Raw genomic sequence first — 26,620 nt, 5'->3', positions numbered from 1 at the left:
AGTTTCCACGACCTCAATGATAAGTCTTATGATACTCAACATGTCAAGAGTTTAAAAATCTACAGCATTTGTGCAGATGTTAAAATACACGTGCAGTTATACTGCAAACAGACAGGGTTTGGGACTGATAATGCAGTGCTTAAGAAGGCAATGTTTCTAAGGCAAATTAATAATTGCTCAAAAGGAATTAAAAGACACTTCTGAGATAATAAAACATTTTTCCACACAGCTAATGAATAAAACTAACAACATCCTTCCTTGTCCTCAGTGTGTGGCACTCATACACACTGATATCAGCCTTGCTTCCTTCCAGATCTAATTATTTAAGGAAAAAGGCAACTTTACAAGAACCTGCAATGATTTAACAAATTAAATTCTTTCTAAAAAATTAAACACCGTTACATAATCAGATATCAGAGGACAAACAGTTAGCAAAACTAGTGAACAGAACAGGAAGAAGTTGTATTGAATACGTGAATAAATATTATAAAACATCATCATCATCAAAAACAAATAAAAAATCTGACATAATTAAGCGCTGTGCAATCGCAGGATATTACTTGACATATAAAGCATAAATGATGTAAAAAGTAAACATTACTAAAAAATAAATGCAACTTTCAATGTTTATAAAATCAGCCTGACCTGATCATGCCTTTCAATACATAAAACAGGGCGCATACGACTTGCAGGAGCATTATTATCCTCAATTACTAGAAATCAATCAACATATGCATAATTTACAGTCAACTCTCACCTAGATATGAGTAACGTGAGCTGTACAAATATATATATATATATATACACCGCCAACGTCATAATATGAAAGTCACGAATAAAAAACAAAAGCTATCTAACAGGATCCATCAGCTCACTGGTTTTCAGCTTCTGTGCTGAATGATGTGTTGTGCTTATGGTTTTAATACGACCGTATGTCCATGAAGTGACACATGGAATACATTTAAAGTCAACATGAACTCAAAACGAACTCTTTTGCGTGTTCCTGGTCTTATTGTGAATAAGGTCCTGGTCTTACAGTATATTTTTCTTGTTGAATATTTTTTTTTCGAGTTATTTTGCTTGTTTCTGGTTGAACTCAAAACGAACTCTTACTAAACTGAATATTCAATACAATAATCGTCCAGCACCTTGAAGCCATAAACTACTGAATATTCAATACGTCGTCCAGCCATGACGTCACATTTATGTTGACTTCAACAGCTGCACCTTCTCCTTGTTTAAAGACAGCAGATACACGGTTACAGGGCTTTTCACATTGCGATTAAGCCTGGGTTATTTTTATTTTAAACCCTGGTAAAGGAAACCCTTTGCCGTGCCAAACTTTCGCAGTTCAAAACAATGGTGTTAAAATATTATGCAACCGTCATCCGTTCTCGTCAGTCACGGAAGCATCACGCGTTGTATGAACGTCTTTCGGCGTTTGAGGGGCAAAATATCAAATGTTCCTGTGGCTCAGTGGTAGAGCACTATGTTAGCAGTGCAAAAGGTTGTGGGTTCGATTCCTAGGGGAACACATGTTAGGTAAAATGTTAGGTTAGCCTGAAAGTTGCTTTGGGTAAAAGTGTCTGCTAAATGCATAAATGTAATGGTGATGCAAAACATGTTAATTAGAGTAAAGAAAAAAAAATCAAACCTTTATAGTCCGAAAAAGTCCATTCGAGAAAAACTTAATACAGTCGCCAAGAATGTGAAGACGCAGAACGCTGAAACCATTTTAACAGATCGCCTACTGCGTTCGTCCAATCAGAAACACTGACACCGCAGATATGCAAATCAGATCATTAACCCGGGGTTTAGGAATGTACAGCGGTGTTGCCAAGTCTGCGGTTTTCCCACGGAATTGGGCTACTTTATCACTGTTTCCGAAGGATGTTTTTCATGTCCGTGGGTTAAAGCGATCCCGGTAACGTGATATTTAACTTCTGGAGTGTGTATTTTACCAGCGAAACCCTGCCAAAAATGTGTATTTTATCCTAAGAACACGATTTTTAAACGGGGAGCCCTCCGCAAAATGCCATTGGGTCAGTTTTGAGTAGCTACTGGGCGGGTTTTGTTATGAAAACCTGGCAACCCTGCTGTACAGTGTAAAACGCGAAACGAGATCATTTAGGTTTGACCCAAAGTTGACTTTTTCAAGTGTGGAAAACCCTAATAAGAAATAATGTTAATGAGTTAAGGTGCGGTCATGTTTTTATATAAATATATATGTGTGTGTGTGTATTTTTTTTTTCGTTTCCAGGACTTATTAATTTGTTTTATCATTTCAATCAACCCCTTGCTGCAAACTTAGAATTCATTCTTTTGTTCCTCTGTTTTAATTCACAAAGAGGGAACAAATTAGTACAGCGTGGCCACAATTATACAAAATGAAAGAACAAATTAAAAAGTCATGAGAACAAATTCTTATTTAGCTAAATTGAGGGAAAATCTTAATAAAACGAGGGCACGGATAAATACATTAATGTCCAGTGTGAGACTCATCAAGTTTGTCACCGTGCAGACCAAGAGAAAGCTGACTCGTTTGAAAGTGACTGATATTCGAACAGTGTTTCATATTATTGACAACAGGCAAATTCATTATTGGAAAGAAGCAAACACATCTTTACAGCACAGAATAGAAGACAACCCATGTAGTGTGTGTGCTACACATCTATAAGTGTTTATTGGCCCTGTATATCACGGTTGACTGACCCGTCCTAATCTACAAGACTATATAACAGCATCTAGACGCAGCATCCAGACCCATCGGCGTCTAAACCTCATTGATAGTTCGCTCCGAAGGCCGGTATTCTGCGCTCGTCTCCGACGCCATGATGAAGGACTGGGTCTTGCGTTTAAAGTGCGCTCTCTTGTTGGCCAGAGACAGACTGTGCTTGCTGGAGGCGATGATGTCGGAGATGAACTTCTTGCAGTCGACGCAAACCTCCATGGTGTTCCAGTCTTCCATCAGCTCTTTCGGGAGCTCCATGTCCTCCTGAGACGAGGACGACTGACGCGTGTGCTTAGATAACTTAGAGAGATAGGAAAGAGACGGTGAATGTAAGCCTCAGAGCAGCAGAGACGAGCTCAATGCCGGGTTACTGTACCTGGACATGGTGCGCTGTAGGCTGGGTCGATGGTGGCTTGTACTGGGCTTCTCTGGCTTGTGACCGGCTGTGTCTCGTTTCAGAGTCGATGTGGACGGACCCAGAGAGTAAATGGGGAGACTGCCATAAGGCTTTGATGGCAGGCGCATCTAAAGCAACGGAAAAGGACTGTTATGTAGAGAAAAATAAATGAAAACTGACATTTTAAGGCCCGTTGGAAACGGAGTCACGATGAACTCGCCACAATTAACGTAAAACATTTAATAAAGTTATGAGAACATGAAGAGGGCATACAGATCGAGACTTACTTTTTTACAGCACTGTGAACAGACAGGCCTGGCGAAAATCAAGAAAAAGATGAAACAGCACCACTACTTTCTATTACATATCTAAAAACAAGCAAGACTAAGATGTTGTGTTGAATGTTATTTTTTTTATTTTATTTTAAAATGATGGGTGTGTGTAGGAGTAAAGAATGAAAAGCGTTTGGTTCTGCAGCAGAAGCACAGCTGTGAAAAGAGAAATGTTAACGAATCAATACAGTCATACTTAATTTTTGCTATGACTAAATAAAAATAAAAACAAAATAAATATGATAATGATTTTGAAACACTTTTTATTTCTCCATTAGGTTTCCTAAAGATTGAATCATTAGCTTGAGACAGAGATGTGTTAATGGTGTCTGATTTGAGTTGTTAAGTTTGACACAAATATATACACACTAGCGTCCAAAAGTTTGGGTTTTTTAAAGACGTCTTGTCTGCTCACAAAGGCTGCATTTATTTGATCAAAAATACAGTAAAAACAGCAATATTGTGAAATATTATTACAATTTAAAACAGCTGTTTTCTATGTGAATATAAGGTAAACTGTAATTTATTTCTGTGATGCGCAGCTGTATTTTCAGCATCATTACTCCAGTCTTCAGTGTCACATGATCTTCAGAAATCATTCTGATATACTGATTTACTGCTCAAGAAACATTTCTGATTATTATCAATGTTGAAAACAGTTGTGCTGCACAATATTTTTGTGGAAACGGTGATACATTTTATTTTTCAGGATTCTTTAATGAACAGAAAGTTCAAAAGAACAGCATTTATTTGAAATGGAAATCTCTTCTAACATCATAAATGTCTTTAATGTGTCCTTGCTGAATAAAAATAATATATACTATTGTTTCTATATGATTGCAATGCCTGTTTTGTTGAATGATAAAGCAGTTCTCACCTTCCCCTTCTTCATGGCATTGTAGATCTCTTTGTACTGCTGAAACTTCTCCAGTTCGGCTTTGACCAAAACCTGCCGAATGTGCATCACTTCCTCCACCGTCAGAGCCAGACACTCCACCGGGAAACAAAACTCCTCCTGTCCAAACACATCAGCAGAGAACAAACTACAGCAGCGTTTGACCTGAGCATTGCATATCACACATACTGCTGTGTTCTTGGTTCTTGTCAACAGTGATCATTATTATTGGGAATTTATCATTATAGGATGGTTGTGTGCACACACTGCCAACACATTTCAGTTCACATTTCAGAAAAGCAACATAAATGTTTTTATTTCCAAAATGATAACTAGATGCAACTGTAAATTGACGAGGTCTTTAATGTGGCATTATACTAATGACTTAAAGGGATACTCCACCCCAAAATGAACTTTTTGTCACTAATCACTTACCCCCATGTCGTTCCAAACCTGTAAAAGCTTCGTTCGTCTTCAGAACACAGTTTAAGATATTTTGGATGAAAACCGGGAGGCTTGTGACTGTCCCATAGACTGCCAAATAAATAACAGTGTCAAGGTCCAGGAAAGGTAGAATACTCCATCTGCCATCAGACGTGCAATCTGGGTTATATGAAGCGACGGGAACACTTTTTGTAAGCGAAGAAAAAAATAATGACTTTATTCAACAATTCCTTTGTCAGCAGTCTCCTCTGTGTCTCTCCATATCACCGTATGCTGCGTATGCTCTTCTGTATCATCCGCGCCACAAGGATGCGCTGTTTTATTTCAAATCAAAGCTAAATACACGTAGAAACAGCGCATCCTTGTGGCGCGGATGATACAGAAGAGCATACGCAGCATGACACAGAGGAGACTGCTGACAAAGGAATTGTTGAATAAAGTCATTATTTTTGTTTTCTTCGCTTCATATAACCCAGATTGCACGTCTGATGGCAGATGGAGTATTCTGACGACGACTTTCATAACTTTTATGGACCTTGACACTGTTATTTATTTGTCAGTCTATGGGACAGTCACAAGCCTCCCGGTTTTCATCCAAAATATCTTTAAATTGTGTTCCGAAGACGAACGAAGCTTTTACAGGTTTGGAATGACATGGGGCTAAGAGATTAATGACTAAATGTTCATTACGACTGAAAATCGACGACAGCTATAGTTGACGTTTGTAAATGTCACCCGTTGCTTCCTCACTCACTAAGGATTTTGAGCTGTGTCTGGAGGGCGGCAGGAAGTGACGCACACTGGTGGGTGTTTCCTTCTCGATGGAGTGCCGGCGCTGGGCTTGCTGACGTCTTTCCGGCTGCGGCGTGGACGAGATGGGCAGGAACATGGGCGGAGCTGAGAGAGAGGACGACAGAGACTCATTATTAAACACTGTTATCAATAAAACTGGCAGTAGCTGGCAGGCACTGCAGCATGAAGCAAACCACATCAGAAACTGGATTTAACTGACCTCTGGTTTCACTGTGAATAGCTATCTGTGAGAAAAATGCTCTTAAATGAACACTTGCTTTAGTTTGCAAGTAAGCAGATTTGGTTTTAAAGTATTTAATTGGGGTTATGATTGATTTATTGCAGGTCTGTTTGATATTTAGTGCTTTAAATCAATTTGCGAAAATGCTAATCTGGAGCCAGACATAAAGCAGATCCCTGTTGACTGTATATGATCCTCTCATTTCTTATTACTCAGCAACTAAAACAATAAATAAATGGACATTAAATATTGATTATTTATTCATTTTAAATGACATTTTAAAGAGAAAAGAGTATTAAGTAATATGAGCAGTGCTATTTTAGTATTATTTATAACTATTAATATTTTAAATTATTTATTTTTTTCAGTTTTAATTTTGTATTTTGTTGTTTTTATTAATGGAAATATAACTATTTAGATTTAATGTATTTTTATTTCAGTTTTAGTAATTCAACTTCAAACTTTTTTTATTTTAGTTAGTTGCAAAGGCAATTTTTATTTTAGATTATTTAAGATGATATTTTTACATTTTCATTTTAATTAAAGATTTTAGTTAATTAGTAATTTGCTTTTGTATTTTTTTAATATTTATATTTAGCTTTAATTTATTTTTATGTTGGTTTTTGTTTTTTTTTTATTTGTTGGTTTTTTTAATTTTTTTTTTTTAAGTTTTTTGCTAACTTATTTTATTTCAGTTAGCTGCTAAGGCAATTTTTCTGTTTTTTTAAGCTTTTCATCTAATAATTATTTTTTTTTTTTTTTTTTTTTTTTTTATTTCAGTTTCATTTAAATTAATAATTTTTATTAGTTTTTTATTGTTTTGAATTAAATTTTAACTAATTTTTATATTTTATTTTTTTTATTTTTTTATTTATTTTTTTTATTTTTTTTTACATTTTTTTTAGTTTTTATTAAACACAATGATTGAAAATATTGGAAATGATGGGACAGCATTAGAATATGTAGTTTATAAAGTTTAGCACCATTATAAAAATACAAATTAATTCTATGATGAACCAATTACAATAAAATATTTCAGAGAGCTGTGTATTAAAATACAATTAAAAAAATTTTATAATAATGCAAAATAACAGCTTCATAAATATAAATATAAATGCAAATCACTTTTCTTGCCCAGGACGGATTCTGGCGACATGTCGTCCACCACGGATGTGGAGATGCTGGAGCAACTGGCTGACCTTTGACCTGCAGTCTCATCCTGAGTGAGAGAACACATCAGAAGATAGCTGATGACTTACACTAACAGTATATGCCCATGAACAACGTGCTTAAACCCCTCACGTCTGAATCAGAGCTGTCCAGTTCAGACAGAGTCGGTGCTTGAAGCCTCTTCCTCTGAAAGCCGCCGGAGCCGTTCTGCTGAAGCGACAGCGTGCTGGAGGCCTTCCTCGCCCCATCCGAGGAGGACACATCTGTACAAAACAGCACAGAACAGTTACATAAACAGCAAAATGAGATACAAAGAAAATTAAGTGTGTTTTACAAAACGAATTAACACTGTAATACATCATATCTGCAGTACTAATTTGACAAATTTTGTGCTGATCCCAAAAATAGTGGCTTTTACTCTTTCACATCACACTTTCTCACAAAATATAATGCATTTTGTAGCATTTTTGTTCTCCATCATTTTCCATCATTAAACATTTGACTTTTTGTTGTTGAGATTTTCGTAAGTGCATTAAAACACATATATACAATTTTAAAAATCTTCAATCTAGTTTTGTGAAAAAATGATGTGATGTGTTTTTTTAATATATATTTTTTTGAGCATCATCAAATTAGGTAATAAAGCCTTCTTTTGCAAATTAGCAGAAATGTTATGACTAAAAAAATAAATCAGTTGTAAAGTAAGAAAACTACAATACTTTTTAGATTTTTATGTCTGTATTTTTGCCTTTTTTTTTTGCATAGTTTTGCATTTCTACTATTTTACAAAAAATTATTCAGGTGCACACACTGAAAATACATTTAGAATTAGTTTGTTTTGACCAGCTCCTAAAATACAGCACTAGAGTCAACAGAGACAGCAGAATCAGCACAGTCTGCTTGTCGTTTGTACATGATGTTAAAAGTGTTTCACAGGTGTCAGAAACAGATCAAACATGAGCACATCAGACGTCACCACAGATGAGAGCCGTGAATGAATGTGTGACGTGACGACAGAATATCAAACACCATCGTATCGCTCCCAGTGGGGGTCAAACCTCTGAGAACACTAGTGAAAATGATGCATTTCTTAGAAAAACTTTGCTACATTACTATCTGTGTCTCGCCGGAGCTTCGTGGAAATAAACCCAATGACCATGTTCTCCAGAATGATTTACAATCCAAAGAGCAACTTTGAAGAAAAATCTGACCATCTCTGCAGTCACATGATCAGCGACGCGCTTCTTGATTCGAGCACAATCTGAACAAATCATGATTCATTTTACGTCATAACTTTCCTTAATTTACAAATTTTTACATTTTTCAATCACAATAAAATGTGCAACATTTCCACACGGGTCTCTACATTTTGGACCCAATGTGAGCATTTCATGAATACATCACTGCATTCGTCTTTAGCAGAGTGAATTTGACACATCATAAAGTGTTTATCTCTAGTCTGTACAAGCCAGCATTGATAAAAATGGCATTGTAGACACTCAGATGTTCGTGGTTTTGGTATAATGGTTTAGTATATAAATACCATTGGGATATAAATAGAGTAATCATTCAGTACAGTGAGTCACATACAAGCTTTTCCCAGAACAAACTGCACTTTTATAAACGTGCTTTCCTTCCTTAAAATACATAACAGCTGCTTTGACATTTGGTTCCTAATGCAATGACATTCAGACATCTGAAGTGTGACTGAAGTGTCAAACAATATACAAGACTGTATATAAAAGTAACATAGCTTTCAGATCAGCATGCATTACATCTTATTAAATCGTTTACATTTATGCATTTAGCAGACGCTTTTATCCAAAGCGACTTACAGTGCATTCAGGCTATACAGTTTTTTTTTACCAGTATGTGGTTACATATCATGTATCATATAATTACATATCAAAAGATAGTTATTTTATCAGTAAGAATAGTGTAAATATGAAATAACCTTCTGAAAATGTCAGCTCTTTACTGATTCCATACGGAAATGTAATATATGGCACATTGCCCAATATCAAGAGCGATATTGCCACATATTTTACCTATAAGATAATGTATAATTTTTACATTGTAGATGAAGATATGAGATTATAACATATAGAATCCTCAAAGTTAAATCTGTACATGTACATGTTAATAATATCTATATAATGATTATATTATATGAATTATATGGTATTATTTAAAGCAACAATGTGTCAACAATGTATATTTTATTTATAATGCAAAAATCTGTACGTTTATATATGTTTTGTAATACATTTTTTAAAAAACATGTCTTTTATATTTACTTATATAATTATTTTTAGGATGGATAAACATGTACATGACATATATGTCCAAAAATTTATTATAAATATATATATAGTACAGGTCAAAAGTTTGGAAACATTACTATTTTTAATGTTTTTGAAAGAAGTTTCTTCTGCTCATCAAGCCTTCATTTATTTTCATTCATTTGATTAACTTTATAGCTGACACAAATATATGTCAATATATGAAAATGTTCCAATTTCTAATAGGTTTCCTGTGTTTTTTACTTCATTGAAATATATTAATTAAATGGATTCATTTATGAATTTAATGCATGAACATACATTACATTTGCGATTAGGATCAGCCAACACTTCACAAGAGTACATCACATCTTCACATATATTAAAATTCATGTGAATCGATAATCTTATCTTGAGCTGCATAATTGTTCGACCTTCATAATTGATGTTTTTATGATCACCAATCTAACAATAATATAGAAAGATGACATCAACATGGATTTCAAATTGGTCACATTTCATTTGAGGGTCTATAAATATAACGTAACATTTTAAATTAATGAATAGCATCCACAACTCATTCATAATTGAACCCTCTAATGCCCATTAGACAAATCAAATTCAGACATTAAAGGGGACCCTGAAATGAGCGAACGGCTCCCAGCATGTTACAGTTTTAGAAATGACATCTGAATCATCACAGGACGGCACTAGGCATCACAACACGGCTTTACCTGAAGAAATCAAACTCTGAGACCATGCTAAGAGGCCGCGAATGCCTGCAAGAAAACAGGCAAGGGTTTAGATTCACAACCACAACAGCAGAAGATCACTCATTCAGTGAAAGTTATCGTGGATACTGCTAATAGCAAGATCAGACTTGCCATTTCATTCTGTTTCAGTGTACGCGGATGGACTGAATAATACGATACAGTCGTGATAATATCAGCCATGTATGAAGCAGATATACGCCACACACAGAAGCCGCTACTTGTGTGGCTGCTGCATTGCAATCAGATGGGTTTGTCACCGAGTCTGATTACAACAGCGAGCAGTAAGCGTGTGCAGTGACCTTCATACATGATCCATGATGCACATTCATCTGCTCTACCAGACCTGATGTTTATGTTCATCTCTAGGAGTAACTTACATGCATGTATTGTACTGTAGGCGTGTGTGTGTGTGTTAAAGTCTCACCAAATCGACTTCTGCGGATCATATCGGGCGACACGGGCCTCAGCTTCCTCTCAGATTTGATCTCCTCCAGAATGCGCTCGTGCAGGGTGGGAGGATGTTCGGCCTGCGGTTTGAGTTTACGTGCCGCCACCTGAAATCACACAAAGATATCAAGAGTCATGCACTAAAGCACTGCAGACAGCACATGCAAGTGAACTCCCTCTTAAGTGAATGAACATCACTCACGGGGTTGAGAGGGGGTCTGGACCTGATGAACTCCAGAATAACCTCATGAGCGCTCTTCTTTAACCGTGGAGGAATATCTCCATTCACCTGAGAGAGAAAGAGACAGACAGAGACCGCAGCACACACACACACACACACACACACACACGCACACACACACACACACACACACACACACACACACGCACCTACACTGTAAATAATTCCCAAGTCATTTTTTTAACCATAAAGACTGTAAAAAATATTACGGTTAAGTTCCCTTATTATATATGATGCAAAACTGTAATAGATCTCATAGGACATTCCATGTACTTTTACATAAAATTTTTTGGAGGCAAAAAAGAACAGTTTTCGTATAATTTAAAGTAAAAAGACGTAAACTGACATTCTCATATTTCCCTTCGTGACACTTGATGGTATCTTGATGGTATCTTTTTTTAGTTTTTGTTTTGACGTAAATTGTCTTATGTTGTTTTATTGATGCATATTACATTATTTTAGTGTTGTGTGTTACCATTATGGTGCTTTATATTTGTATTTGTATTTGTATTATTTACTAATTTATCATATGTCTCTTCCCCACTTGTATTATCAGTATATTATACAGGTACAAAATAGATTTTATAACTTTAGATGGAATATTAGCAATATATCAGTTAATGAAATACAGTTTGTTTTTTTTTACTGTAAATTCGTTTTAACCTAAAATCATGCAGCCATATTATTTTTTAGTGTAGTAGAGACTAATTTTTGGTGCCAAACCTCTTATACCTGCAGCCACTGTCTATTAATATAGTTTAGATATAGTTTGTCGTGAACAAGTGATAGATATTTGCAAATTGTTTTGAATGCAACTTCTGAAATTTTTTTTTGGATCTTTGATTATAAAGTTGATGTGTTGTTTACATGATCACACAACCCCATTTTACCCCAAAATTTTTGTTGCTCAAAAATAGAGCAAGACATGAGGCTATGTGAATGCATGAACTTAGCAAAATGTGCACCTTCAGTGCAACTTTGGATAAAGTGACCAAATGCATAAATGCAAATGTATTGTAAATGAAATATGCTGTTACAAATTAATTGGTTGAGAGGTGAAATCAAGTCTTCAGATGGTCTAAAAGAGATCCATAAACGCCAGGGAAGCTCACCATGACCTTGCTATCTTGTAGCGCTTGTAGCGGATGTCCATGAGCATCTCGTACGGCGTGAGCTGTAGACCGATCGGCAGCGGGTTATACTGCCGCTCCTGCCACCTTCGAGCTATCACGCCGTTCCTCAGATCTCGCATCACACCTGCACCCAGAACACGTCTGAACCGCAGCACAATACGCACCAAGAGCGTTAGACAGACTATTCCAGAACGTTCCAGCCGCATTTTCAACATAGCCCCAGCCCCATCAGATGTATTCCCAGGAATGCATGAACATGATCAAATGGATCATTCTCATGATTGGTGACCCTGGACACCACAAAACCAGTCATAAGGGTAAATTTATCAAAAGTGAGATTTATGCATCATCATAAATAATCTCTCATTGATGTGTGGTTTGTTACGGATCTGACAATATTTGTCCTGATATACAACTATTTGAAAATCTGGAATCTGAGGGTGCAAAAAAAAAAAAAACCTGAATATTGAGAAAATCATCTTTAAAGTTGTTCAAATGAAGTTCTTAGCAATGCATATTACTAATCAAAAATTAAGTTTGATATATTTGACAGTAGGAAATTTACAAAATATCTTTCATGGGAACATGAGCTTTACCTTAATATCCTAATGATTTTTGCCATAAAGAAAAAATTTATAATTTTGACCCAATGCAATATACCCAGCAACTTAAGAGACTGCTTTTTGTGCCTCCAGGGTCACATTTATGCTTCTTTATAATAGAAGTATCAACATCCCAGCTAGCAAAAATATACCCATTACGTAATGAAAACATTATTTTTGATGTTTAAAATGACTAGTATTTTAAGGGACATTAAGTGAACATTCCATTCAGTCATTTTGGAAACATTACGGGAACGTTCACATTTTAAAGTTTTCTCCCAACATTCTAAAACAACTAGTAACATTTAAAAACTGCTATGCTACATTAAACATCCAACTGAAATATGTTCAGGACAAAAAGTTTCTTATAACATATAAGTTTTTGAACCAATATTTTGAGAACATTATTAAAGACGCCAGATAACTTTGAAAGAACATTCTTTGAAAGAACGTTTGTTCATAACTTTCATAACATGGGATCATCTCAGATGCTTCTCCTTGACATTACATTGGAGAAAAAAAAAATAAATGCCGTCAACTTTTTATAAACGTGGATAACAGCTCAGATCAAGTCACCGGTTTATAGATAAATGTGACTTTTATTACAGATCGTTTTCAAAAGCAGCTTTGCTTCACAGTAATAAACAGGAAAATAACAGTTAAAGTTGCCAGAATTCATCAAATCTGCTCTGGCAGAAGACAATCGTGTCATTATGTTGCAAAGTTCAATTATAGCTGGTTCAGCTGTAAAGCAGCTCAACAAACAAAACAAGTGTCATTATCCAGCTCAGTTCTCAGTTTTGTTGTCATCATCTGATGTGTCAGTGCTAGTGTTCCTGAATCTCACTGATTATTAATTGTATTTTAAACTAAACTGGATGGGGAACAAATAGAGCAAATCAAAAGTCTCTGTCTTTGAATGGGCAGGTCACTTACCCAATCAGAATTCATGCAGCTCGTTTAGCTCCCTGCCAGGTTCGTTCACAGTGTCGCCTCACATCTTACTTACGCAGATTCTGTCCAATCAGAGCGAGACACAACATATCAGAGAGCAGCTGAGTCGAGCAGAATCCTCTCTATAGATGCGGCAGCTGACCAAGTCTATTATTACACCCGACAATTAGATGCATCTCACCAAAGCAGGTCTTATTTCACCACAACAATAAAAGAAACAAACATTACACTACATTTTGCATAAGGAAAATGAATTTTTCTACAATTAGATTTTTCTTAAGGAAAATGAATTTTTCTTTTGCATTTTGACATTATTTTCCTGACAATTAGTGCCTTTTTGCACATGCACATTTTTTTTCTTTTATGAATTTACAGAGTTATGGTTTTTGAGTTGATTTTTTTTTTGCTATAATAACTGTGATTTTCCCCTGTTTTACAGGACAACAGAACTTCCTCATATTCACTTGTCATGCATGTTTAGTTTTGTCATTTTAAGTAATCTCCCAGAAAATATGAAAATATAAAAGTAAATTATAATTAAAAATATTAACAAAAACTACAATAGCAGCATGTCAATGATACTAAAATAACAGATATAAATAGTATACATAATATTGAAAACTAAAATTACTAACAGGAAATAAATAAATAAACTAAAACTGAAATAGAAATAAATCCTAAATAATCCTAAATAGTACTAAAAAACTAATAAAATGATAAAACACATGATGAATTTATTAAAAACTAAAATGAAATTAAAATGAAAATGGAAAATAACTCACTCGAAACATTAATATAGACTATGATACCATACAGATAATGCTAAAAACTCAAATAAATAGGAAATGCATTTTGCAAAAGTAAAATTAAACCTGTTTTATTTTATTTTTTTTGCATTGTGACATTATCTTCCTGACAGTGAATGCCTTTTGCACAATGCACATTTGTATTCTGTTTATGAATCTGCAGAGTAATGCATTTACAGCTGAGAATAAAAATAAAGGGACTTTTTTTTTTTTTTTTTTTTTTTTTTTTGCTATAATAACTATGATGCTTCACTGATTTACTTTCGATTAACACAAAGAACAGGACAACAGAACCTCCTCATATGCTTCACTTGTCATGCATGTTTAGTTTTGTTATTTTTTTCTAAAGTTCAGCTGAAGCCCTAAACGGTGGCATCCATTATTTAGTTTTGGAAAGAAATGGGCTTTCATGGTGCGGTAACCAGTAAACCCTCGTGGGAACTGAGCACAGAGGGAGATCGAGTTCGTGAAGGCGGAGAATGCCTCGTCTCATCTTACACACAAAACCCCAATAAAAAGGGAGTAGTGCTGTAAGTAGAGCCACAACAGGCACAGATGTCCTGTCAAAAACAGTTAGAGGATGACATGTAAACAGTTCAGGCTTTAAAGAGGTCATATCAGACTTTTTGCTACAGACTTACTGTGCCTTTAAGAATTCTATGCAAGATGAGAGACAAATGATATAAATACATTTTCATCTCTCCTAGATCTGGGTTTATGTTTCTCTAAGGCTAAACACATAAAGGCACAATCAAAGGAAACTATGCATATGTCATCATAACAAGCTAAAGATCAAACAACGCAGTCATAAACCAGCTGCGGCACCTCCTCCACCTCTGACATCATTACATTTAATTCAATCAAAACAATCTGATGAGAGCAAGAGGCCAAAACGCTCAAACCACAGATCAGGTATAGACCTTATCAATAATAACATATACAGTATATATATTTTTTAAATTATTTAAAATATTTTTGCAATAGAAATAAAGCTGAAAATTAAATAGAATATTATCATTTACTAAAAACTAAAAATAATAAACCATAAAAAAATAAGCTTACTTGATAAATCAAATGAACATTAACTGGGGGGGGACAAGTAAAATTACCAATATTTAAATTTAAAATGTAAACGTACTCGCCCCTTATTTCGGCTGTTTTGCCAATGCAAAAATTCTAATTTCCTGTTTTTTATCTAAAACTAAATAAACTAAAACTAAAACGGAGAACAAGAATTAAAATGTATTAAAAGTAATAGACATATTTAATAAAAAAAAAAAAAAAAAAAAAATTAATTATTACAACTTTAAAATGAAAAAGAATATAAAATAAAAAATAAAAATTACTAACTGGAAATAAAAAAATAATAAAAATTGACAAGAAATATATTCAAAATATTACCAAAAACTATAAGGTAAAGAATATAAATTCTACTCCCATAATACTAAAATAATAATAATGCAAATATTAGATGAAAAACTAAAATTACTAACTGGAACAAAAAGAAATTAAACCTATATAGAAAAAAAATTAATATAAAAAACTAAAATTACAAAACAAATACTTACAAAAAAAAATGACTCCATAAAAACATAAAAATAAGAATAAAAATATATAAAATATATAAAATATAAAAATAACAGCTAATTCAAAAATATTCATACAAACTATAGTAGTATATAAATAATACTAAAATAGATATAGATATGTAAATCTGCTGGGAAAAGAACAGGAGATGGGATGAATCTCAGGAACATAAAAATCAGAATTTAGCTTGATTGGTGGCTGAAGTCTGAGCTGTGGGGTCTGCTCTCACCTCTTTGGCGCTCTGGATCTTCTCCAGGAAGGTGCGGAGCTCTTTGGTCTCGGCGTACAGAGCTCGACACACGGCCTGGTAGTGACTGGGTGCGTCTGCCGGCGTGGGCAGGTGAAGGGCGCACAGCTACAGACAACAGAAGACAGCAATTCATATCCGATACATTCAGTTTCACGGTAAACTTAGTCAGCGGCATAGATATCCGGTTGGGAATAAACAATGAGTGTTTTGAACAGGTCTAGAGGAGGAGACACACTGATCTGTAGAGCGGGAGCGGGATATGAATGTGTCATAAATGAATAAATGGATAAGAACAGAAGGGGTGGTGAGTTCACTCTTGTCTTCATGCTCGGCAGCCTGGCAGCAGAACGTCCGTACTGCAGCCCATAATAACCGCGCCACGAACAAAACACACATCAACACGCCGCTTAAGAAACCACACTCATTAAACGGCTCTCACGTTGTGATTCACACAAATCACAAAAAATAGTCTGTGAATGAATGCATGTGGACCAGAAGAAAATAGCTCAGCCCACACTGAGAGCTTGAGTGCACTGCATTGTGGGATACAGTTTCAGTCAGTGATAAGTAAAGGCACTTTAAAGTAACACATACATCAGAAAAGACAAACACACACTGTTTTATATATATAAATATATAGATATATAAAGGATTAAAGAAAATGTTATATATAAAGAAAATGTTTATATATTTTGCATAATGCATGCATTTTTATTTTATTTTTGCATAACAGCAAACGATTAAATGTTTAAAATTAAATGGCCGTGATTCCGGACACAAAAAACATCGATCAAAGCAAATGCCAGTTGTAAAAGTGAAAGGGAAGTGCATTCATTTGCATCAAACAATATTTTAGGTTTTAAATTAACCACCTCGCATTTGAAATATTTTATGGAACTTTTGTTTATTTAAAAAGTTCTGGTGTAACAACTATGACTTTTTAAAATTATGTTACATTGTAACAATATTTTAAAACCATTTTTGCACACATAAAAACATAGAAGCTCTTCTGCTCTCCAAAAGATGCATTTATTTGATCAAAACATAAAACAGTAAAATTTAGTGTTTATTTTTAGTTTTTATTTGGTTATGTGATATTTTCAACAAAATATTAGCAGTTATTTCCAGTTTTTAGTAAATTATGTGAAATAATAGCATCATTACTCCAGTCTTCAGTGTCACATGATCTTCAGAAATCATCTGAAAATATTGCTGATATTAAATTTTGCACATTGATGTGCACACAAGGACAGGCCTGGATATCTGAATTAATCAATTATTTAAAGATAACAATTGTCAGATTATGTGAATTAGCTAGTTGCAGAAAACAGTCATGTGACATCACAGTTGCATAACATCTACAGTCAGTACTAATAAAGCCTATGATACCTTGATGAGGTCACGGTAGCGCCGCGGATACGGCACGACGGCAGAGGTGGGCGGGATTCAGTCATCCTCTGTCTTCCTCAGTGGCGTCGTAGCCTTCATCGGTGCAGGAGTCGCTTGTAGCAAGCGTCAGGCCACGATTAGTCATGAGGTCAATGAGCTGCTCGAGCGGCGGGCTCAGCTCTCGCTCCTCGTTCTCCTTCAGTCCGTAATCAAGAGCCTTATAGATCATGATGCCCAGAGACTCGATCACCTGCACACGCAAAAACGTTCTTTTTTTCTGCTGAAAAAGAAAGTATTTATTTGGATGTTTTTTTTGTAACAAAAGTTTTGGGTTTTATTTGTCTTGATTTGGCTACCGTCAGTTAAAAGAAAATATTTCGAAGAATGTTTGTAACCAAACAGTTCATGAGGTGAGGGTTGTAGTTAAGTAACCCTTACCAAAAAGTAGGTCTACGTCAAGAAGTTTGAGGTTGTATTAAGTATTACTTAAGTAAAAGTTGCAAGGATATTTAGACTTTTGTATAGTATAACTCAAGTCTACTTAAAAATGTCATTATAAGTAGCTAGTCTTAGAAGTACATAAAACCCAGTTCTGAGAAGTACAGTATAAAAAGTAAAACGAAAGTGCTACTTGCCCTATTTTTAGTTTAAAAGAAGCTATTACGAAATAGCAGCCACTTGAATTTAAACTACTTTGTTCGTAAAGGGTTAGACACAATGACAGCATCTTCTTTTGGGGGTGAACTATATCTCTATTACGGCTTATGTTAGCGAATGTAACTTTATGTGTAATATGTATAGTAAATATTCGGACAATATTTCAGAAACAAAGAGGTAGAGTGACAAGAGTTCAAGTCCAGGGATTTTGGTGCACTGGGAGTGACGCCCCGTTACACTGTGCACTTATTACTCCCAAATAGGGATATTTGAGACACACTCTTAATCGACACAGAGTTGCACCGAAACTAATAAAGTGTCAAGCGCTTTCGTAAGAAACATCAAATACAATAAAATACATTTTGAGCTCCAAGAAACCGTAAAAAAAAAATGTCTCCCCGGTTTAGGTTTTTCTTTCTTTTGATTGCGTGAAAAACTAGGCTGTTTATTATTGTTGATAAGGCCTGTTAAAACTCCTGTAAATAGTGTTTGGTTAAAAGGGTTTGGTTTCTTATATCACACTTACACATCTTAAATCCAAACCTGTAACCTGGGTTCAAAATAATCTTGGGGTGTATGTTCTTTTATCTTGTGCAGCTTTGTTCAAGGTTTTTGGGAAAGAGTTCACATTACATTACAGTCAAACCGTTTGACTGGACACACAATCTTTGAGATTAACAAAAATATATTTTCTTCTCGTTTATACAAGCTGATAATCAGAACAGACCTGTGACCCATTTTTTTGGGCTGTGATGGACCAGTCACACAACACACACACACTACCGTTTAAAAAAGATGGGCTCCACGGAACGCTGCATTTATTTGATCAAATATACAGTAAAATCAGTAATATTTAGAAAATTATTACAATTCAAAATAGCTGCTTTGCGTTTGAAATATTGTAAAATGTAATTTATTCCGGTGAGCTATATTCCTGTGATCAAAGCTGTGTTTTCAGCATCATTACTCCAGTCTGCAGTGTTGTGGAGTAACTAGTTACATGTAACTAAATTAAGTAATTTAATTTGAATGTAATTTTTTCTGTTTATTTAGAGAAAATGTGTAATTAAATTACAGCTGCTTTTGAAAATGTAAACGATAACAAGGGGTTACGTCTTAATATTTTCACACACACACACACACACACACACACACACACACACACAATGTGAACTTACGCACAACACAACACACCACACACACACAACACACACACACACACACACACACACATGCACACACACAGACCAGACTCTCACACACCACACACACACACACACACACACCCACACAGCCACACACACCCACACAACACAAACACCACGAACACACACACACACACACAGACACACACACACACTCTCATCTCTCTCCTCTCTCTCACACACACACACACACACACACACCACACACACACACACACACACACACACACAGACTCTCTCTCTCTCTCACACACACACACATACACACACACACACACACACACACACAGACACTCTCTCTCGCACACACACACACACACCACACACAACACACACACACAGACTCTCTCTCACCACACACACCACACACACCACACACACACAGACTCTCTCTCTCTCACACACACACACAGAGAGACAGAGACACAGACACACACACACAGACTCTCTCTCTCTCACACACACACACACACACTCTCCCACACACACACTCACACACACACCACACCAACACACACAACACAAACACTCACAACGCACACAACACTCTCTCTCTCTCTCTCTCTCTCACACACACCACACACACACACACACACCACACTCACTCTCTCTCTCTACTCTTCTCTCTCTCACACACACACACACACACACACACACACAGACTCTCTCACACACACACAGACACACACACACACACACACACACACACACACACACACACACAAACAAAAATACGAGACACTAATGTTTCCGGAGTTTAGGACACAGAATAGAACACATGCTTATTTGATAACTGATAACAGGACACAGATACTATTTGATAATTTGGGTTTATGTATATGCTTAATTTTTTAAGATTAACTGTTTTTTTCAAGGCATTGTTAAATGTCAGTGTCATGGCTATGCAAAGATATGATTTCAAAAACATCATCATTGCTGTTAAATCATTTCTAGTTAGGGTTTATATCTGTTTTAACCTCAGGATGATCTCAGAGTGAAAAGAGGGGTTAAAGTCTGATTTTGTTGTTGCTGTGCTTTAAAATGAATGATTAATCTTAATGAAATAATCTTAATTCAAGTGAAGAAGGCTTTGCCCTCAGATGGCCTGTGATCATATGTAATTTGCATCTTGGGTTCCGTGCGTTCGTAAGGTGATATTTGGTTATTTTTTGTTATTTTTGTTGTACCCCAACAGTTTACCAACAGATTCTTAAGAAGAATGCAGAGGCCTGCAGTGAAGTGGACAACAGACTCATTCACTGCGATGTCCAGCAGGCCATTACATCCACAAACACAACCTCTGGGTAATAACAGCTTCGGTTCAGAAACTCATCATTAACCCTGAGAATCTCATAAAGAAAATATAATCAAGAAGAGCAGCTGATGCTCTGTGTAAAACAAAAGATAATAACCCAGAAGCAAAGAGTGACCGTGGATTCGTGGGAACCTCATCTAGTTGGATGTCAAATAACCAGTCTGCAGAGTTACTCTGGGACTACTAAAACAGAAAGAGACACGTCTGAAGGAAATAAAAAAAGCAAACCCAAACCGAACACAGAAAACCCAGCAGGAATACAGTGTAGTTGTTTTTAAATGCCTTGCACAAAACTTCTTGCTGTCTGTCAGAGAAAGCTTCTGGGAAAGCTGCTTAACAGGGATTTGACGATGGACCTGAAGTCTCATATACACACAAGACGGGTGTGTTGGTGTCCTGATACAGCAGCATGCAGTGCTAGACCTGTCACTGCTTCATTTATTCACAAATATGCTCATTGCCACCATTCATTTGATGAATGTCCTGCAAATAGTACTATATCATGACAAGTATCAGCCATTCACTCACAGTGACTGAATTAATTTGAGCTGAGTTACGTTCAAATATAGAAAATCCTCAAGTCTGTGTCAAAGTAGTCTGTTCTGAAGATATTATAAACCTGGAAGGTAGAAGACTTTTGGTGTGAAAAGTGTTATGTGGGGTGTTTTTTTTTTTTTTTTTTGGTTTTTAATGTGTCAAGATGTGAAAATATAATGAACTTGTGAAGAGACAAGCCAGCTGAGAGACCAGAGAGAGCCGAAAAAAACATGACCTGGTGCTGAAAACTCACATCTGAATAGCTGATATAAATTAAATATTAGATGAAAAACTTGCGTGAAAAGCTGAAACACTAATGTGCCTACTTGTAAATAAATAAAATGTAAATGTAAACCAAAACTAAAACTGAAATAAAAATAAATGAAACATAAAAAGCAATAATAATAAAATATGTTACTTGAAATAATAAAATAAAACAGACAAAAATGTAAAGTTTTTTAGGGCAACATTTCTAATTTTAGTTTAGTTTAATTTGAAGCACTAAAATTACTACCTAGAAATAAATAAAATCTAAAACTGAAACAAAAATAAACCAAACCTAAAAAAAACTTAGTTAATTTTATTAACTGAAATAAAGCTAAAATAAAGCTAAAATAAAATATTAGGATGAAAAACCTAAATTTATTTAGGCAACATTTCTAACTTTTGTTTAACGAATGACTAAATTAAAATTACTAAGCTGAAATAATTCAAATCTAAAACTGAACTTAAAATAAATTAAACCTAAAAAGCAATACTAGAAAAATAAAACAAACAAATGAATAAAATTGACAAAAGCACAATACAGATTTCCTAGAAATTAAACTTAAGACAGAAACGGAAAATATTAAAATAAAAACTAATTCAAAAATATTAAACAAAACTGTATCAAACTCTAACACTTTAACAATGCCCTGGAAACCACCCACAACACCCCAGTAACCGCTAGCAACCGCTGGAAACACTTGAAAGGAGTTAAGAGTTTCTACATGTTACAGATCCATGTCAACACTGAACTAACAAACAGAGTTCTGTCATGAGAAACGAGCTGTGCATCACTCACCTGTGTGGAGGATCGGCTGGGATTACACACACCTGTGGAAGAACAGAAGAGAAGACAGTCAGCGACAGATGAATACAGAAGAAGAACTCAGACGACAGCTTACAGTGCTCACTACACATCCCCTTATGTAACTGACTGTACAGCATTAAACACACCGACGGCACATTTTCACACAAGATTTGCTGAAAATGCACTCAATCTCAGGTCGTCTGAGATGTAGATGAGTTTGTTTCTTCATCAGATTTGTAGAAATTGCATCACTTGCTCTGCAGTGGAACGGGTGCCATCAGAATGAGAGTCCAAACAGCTGATAAAAACATCACAATAATCCACAAGTAATCCACACCACTCCAGTCCATCAGTTAACATCTGGAGAAGACAAAAGATGAAACAACTCCAAATCCAACCAAATCTGAGTCCTTAATCCATAATAACACTTCCTCAAGTGAAAAAGTGCATCTCTTGTTGTCTCTTGCATCAAAATCTAGTCACATATTTGTTTAGAGCTGTTTAAACACTGCTTGATCTGTGCACATTTCTCTCCTGATTCAGACCAGAACACTTTTTCACTGGAGGAAGTGTTATTATGGATTATAGAGTCTATGTATTTGAGTTAAAAACATCTTAATGCTGGATGTGTTTCAGCTTTTGTCTTCTCCAGATGTTCACTGATGGACTGGAGTGCTGTGGATTATTGTGATGTTTTTATCAGCTGTTTGGACTCTCATTCTGGCGGCACCCATTCACTGCAGAGCAAGTGATGCAATGCTACATTTCTCCAAATCTGATGAAGAAACAAACCCATCTACATCTCGGACGACCTGAGATTGAGTGTATTTTCAGCAAATTTTAATTTTACCAACAACCTGAGTGTATCAGACTAAGTGAGTCGGTTTTGATTGAATATGCAAAAGCACCTGACGTTTCTGAAACCCACTTAATCTCAGACTATTTTTTGCAGCAGGACAAGGCAAAGTCAGCAAAGAAACAGCTCTCTGTTATTCTGCAGTCGACAGCGAATGAGGAACATGTTTGCACTTTTGACAAAGCACCATCTCTGCCTGGAAGCTGCATGACATATCGATCTTGACAGCGTGTCTCATGCGAGAAAGTAATGACAGATGCGTTTATTAAAAGGTAAAGTGAGCACCTCTCCTCTGGGAATATCTCAGAGATCCGCAAAGTCTGCAATGAAAAGTCATGAATCTCAATACTAACTCATGATCTGCGCTGCTCCACATTCATTTTATATCTCTTATATTTCTTACTGTACGACAGCTATTGACTTATTCTCCTACGGGGGAAACATCTGACGACACTTAACTGCAAACTCCATTTAGCCTCCTGAGCAATGACAGAGAAATATTGCTCTGAGCAATAAAATCATCTTCTGGAAAGTCATCAGCTCAATCCATCTGTGATAAATATCTCAATCTTCTAAACTTCTGGAAAGTCACATTTCATTATTATCAGCAGCACTTTATATTGGTTTTTCTTTTAATATTTTCATTTTAGTTAACATTTTAGTAATTGTGTTGTGCATTTTGTAATTTTTTTTAGATTTAAAATAGATTTAATATACAGTTTTTATTCATTTTTATTTGAGTTTAATAGCTTTTAGTACATTTATTTTAGTTATTTTAGTTAAAACTAAATGAAAATGAGAAATGATGCCTGGGCAACAGGGTTACTATAGTTGACTAAAACCATATATATACTTATTATATATATATATATATATATATATATATATATATATATATATATATATATATATATATATATATATATATTTATTTATTTATTTATTTATTTATTTATTTATTAAATAAAAGAAACTTCAAAAACTACTACTTTGATATTAATTGTTTTATTTCAGCTAGCTGACAAGGCAACATTTTTTCATGTAGTTTAACATGATGCAATAAAATAACTAAAACTGAAATAAAAATTAATAAAAATAATGAAATAAATAAAAAAAAACTAACAAATATGACCAAAACACAAAAACACACACACATAAAAACTAAAATAAAAATTAATAAAAACAAAATAAAAAAATTAAAAAATAACAAATATGACCAAAACACACACACACATATACAGAAAAACTGAAATAAAATTAATTTAAAAAAAAAATTAAAAAAATGACCAAAACACACACACACACGCATAAAAACTGAAATTAAAATCAAAACAAAAAAAATTAAAAATCAAATTAATATATTAAAATTAATTAAAATATGAATGAAAACTATAATAGTGTTTCAATAGAATAACACTAATTGACAACTAGCTGAAATAAAATAAACTTAATATGTTTTCAAATTTTTTTATGTTATTTTATTTCAGTTAATGTTTATTATATTTCACTTAACACATTTTTTTAATTATTTTTTTTATTTGTGGTTTTAGCCTTAGTTAACTATCATAACTCTGCTAGATTTGACACATACCCTAAATACCCTAATCCTAAATAAGATAAAACATCATGGGCTACTGGGTAATGTTAGTACATCATGTCCATAAAGTCATATTTAATTTGAATCTGTCGTGAAATAACATTTCACACACAAAAGCATAATGAACATGTAATTTCTGTACAGCACAGGCCCTGATCGGGAGCAGTAAAGTGTTGTGCATCAGAGAGCCTCCACATCTGTAGACAGCAGTGACTGTGAGCTCTTCCATTGCTTTTATGCTTCATTCTTGGTGCCTTGTGTTTATTTTAGACTCAGTGCTCAATTTAGTGCACTGATTGTCCCTGTGCCTGCTAAACAAAGGCCTCGCGTGTTACAGTGCTGACAACAAAATACAACAATGCACCAAAATGTGAAATACACAGATATTAGGAGCATCTTAGCATTTTAATTCTTGCACATAAGACGATGCATTCAATACTGTGCGTGTTTTGTGATGCAGAAGCTGTTTCAAAACATTTGCACCCAAATGCATGACAGTTAACACCTATCAGGTCTATGTATGGAGATGCACGTGCAGATGTATGTGACGGATGCTGATCTATCACCTGAATGAAAGCGCACCGATCCGTCTTTATAAATCCTGACGTGCCCCGCTGCTCCGCTCCCAGCAGAATCCTCCAGGAAACGAGCGACACACTGGTAAACACACTAGCCCACGCCTGCTCCTCGTTGATGGGCTGCTTGTACAGATGTACAATCTGGTCCAGGGACAGACTGTCCTTATCTTCACTGTCCATGACGGGACGCGCATCCTCCTCCTCCTCCTCTTCTATCAGCCTGTCCGTGTCCGTCCATCATCATCATCACTTCATCTCTCCTCGCGAGCCATCGTCTCATCCCTCTCCAGTGACGAGGAGTGCTGGAGATGAAGCACCTTTGCTCGTGAAGTGATGCTGATGCTGATGCTGCATCAGAAGAAAACGCGAGGAACGGCGAGCGAGGACCTAAAGTAGGGCGGGGCTTAATTTGAAAACCTCGTTTTTCGGTTTAAAAATAATGTTTTACGTTACGTTACGAGTTTACGTTTGAAATTAAAAATAAATTTAAATAAATAATAATAAAAAAAACTCTTTGGTCTTTATTCGAAAGCTTATAAAATGATCTAATTTGCATTATGACGAAGCAGCGCGATATCAGCGTGGGACCAATCAGAATCGCTTGCGGTCAGAGGAGAATAAAAATGTTTTAAAATGTCAAATTAAATTTTAAATACAAATTATGATACACGATACAATAAAATAATCTATTAAGTATGTTCAATTAATACTCAAATTTGTATTATTTACATTTTATTCTCAATCTTCGTTTGACCCTCTAACTCTATTTCATCTATTTGTGTTCATTTTTATTAATATAAAAACAAAAACACAAGCCCATTCAACACTTGTACCCTCATTCTTTTTCTATTCTAACTACTTGTTTTCTTTTTAATTATAAAAAATGATCATTCTATTTCTAACATTGTTTTCTTTTTATTTATTATTATTATTATTATTATTATTAATAATAATAACACTAGCATTGTCTATACTTGATCTAATCTTTTGACTTGTTTTATTGACTTTGCTTCTATTGTTCTCATTTAAGTCGTTTTGGATAAAAGACTACATGTGAATGTTATCAAATGATCTATTATTTTAAAGCGTCGCGGTGTCACGTGTAACGTGTTACTTTTCTCAGCGCTGGCCAAAACGGACCAATCAGAGTGCTTTATTACTAATTAAATTATTTATATAGATTGATGCGGTTTTTTTTTTTGAATTTTTATGTCAGATAAAAAATTCATCATAGAACGACAACTGATTTTTTTTTTTCTTTGCGTATTGATGTTGTTGGAATTATTATTATTATTATTTAATTATAACCGGCAGTCATTTGGAGGAAAAAAAACTAA

General features: G+C 34.9%; 1 protein-coding gene and 1 pseudogene across 1 annotated transcript in view; both read right to left on the bottom strand.

Moving 5' to 3' along the window:
• The window catches only part of LOC109051680 (fatty acid-binding protein 10-A, liver basic), a 677,383-nt gene that overhangs the window by 491,624 nt on the left and 159,139 nt on the right, over positions 1-26,620 (bottom strand). The gene's annotated exons all lie outside the window — the stretch shown is intronic.
• Positions 1,534-25,484, bottom strand: LOC109060363 (annotated as a pseudogene).

Source organism: Cyprinus carpio, chromosome B16 (genome assembly GCF_018340385.1).
Source record: "Cyprinus carpio isolate SPL01 chromosome B16, ASM1834038v1, whole genome shotgun sequence".
NCBI classification, from domain to species: domain Eukaryota; kingdom Metazoa; phylum Chordata; class Actinopteri; order Cypriniformes; family Cyprinidae; genus Cyprinus; species Cyprinus carpio.
This window is presented reverse-complemented; position numbering and strand designations above follow the sequence as displayed.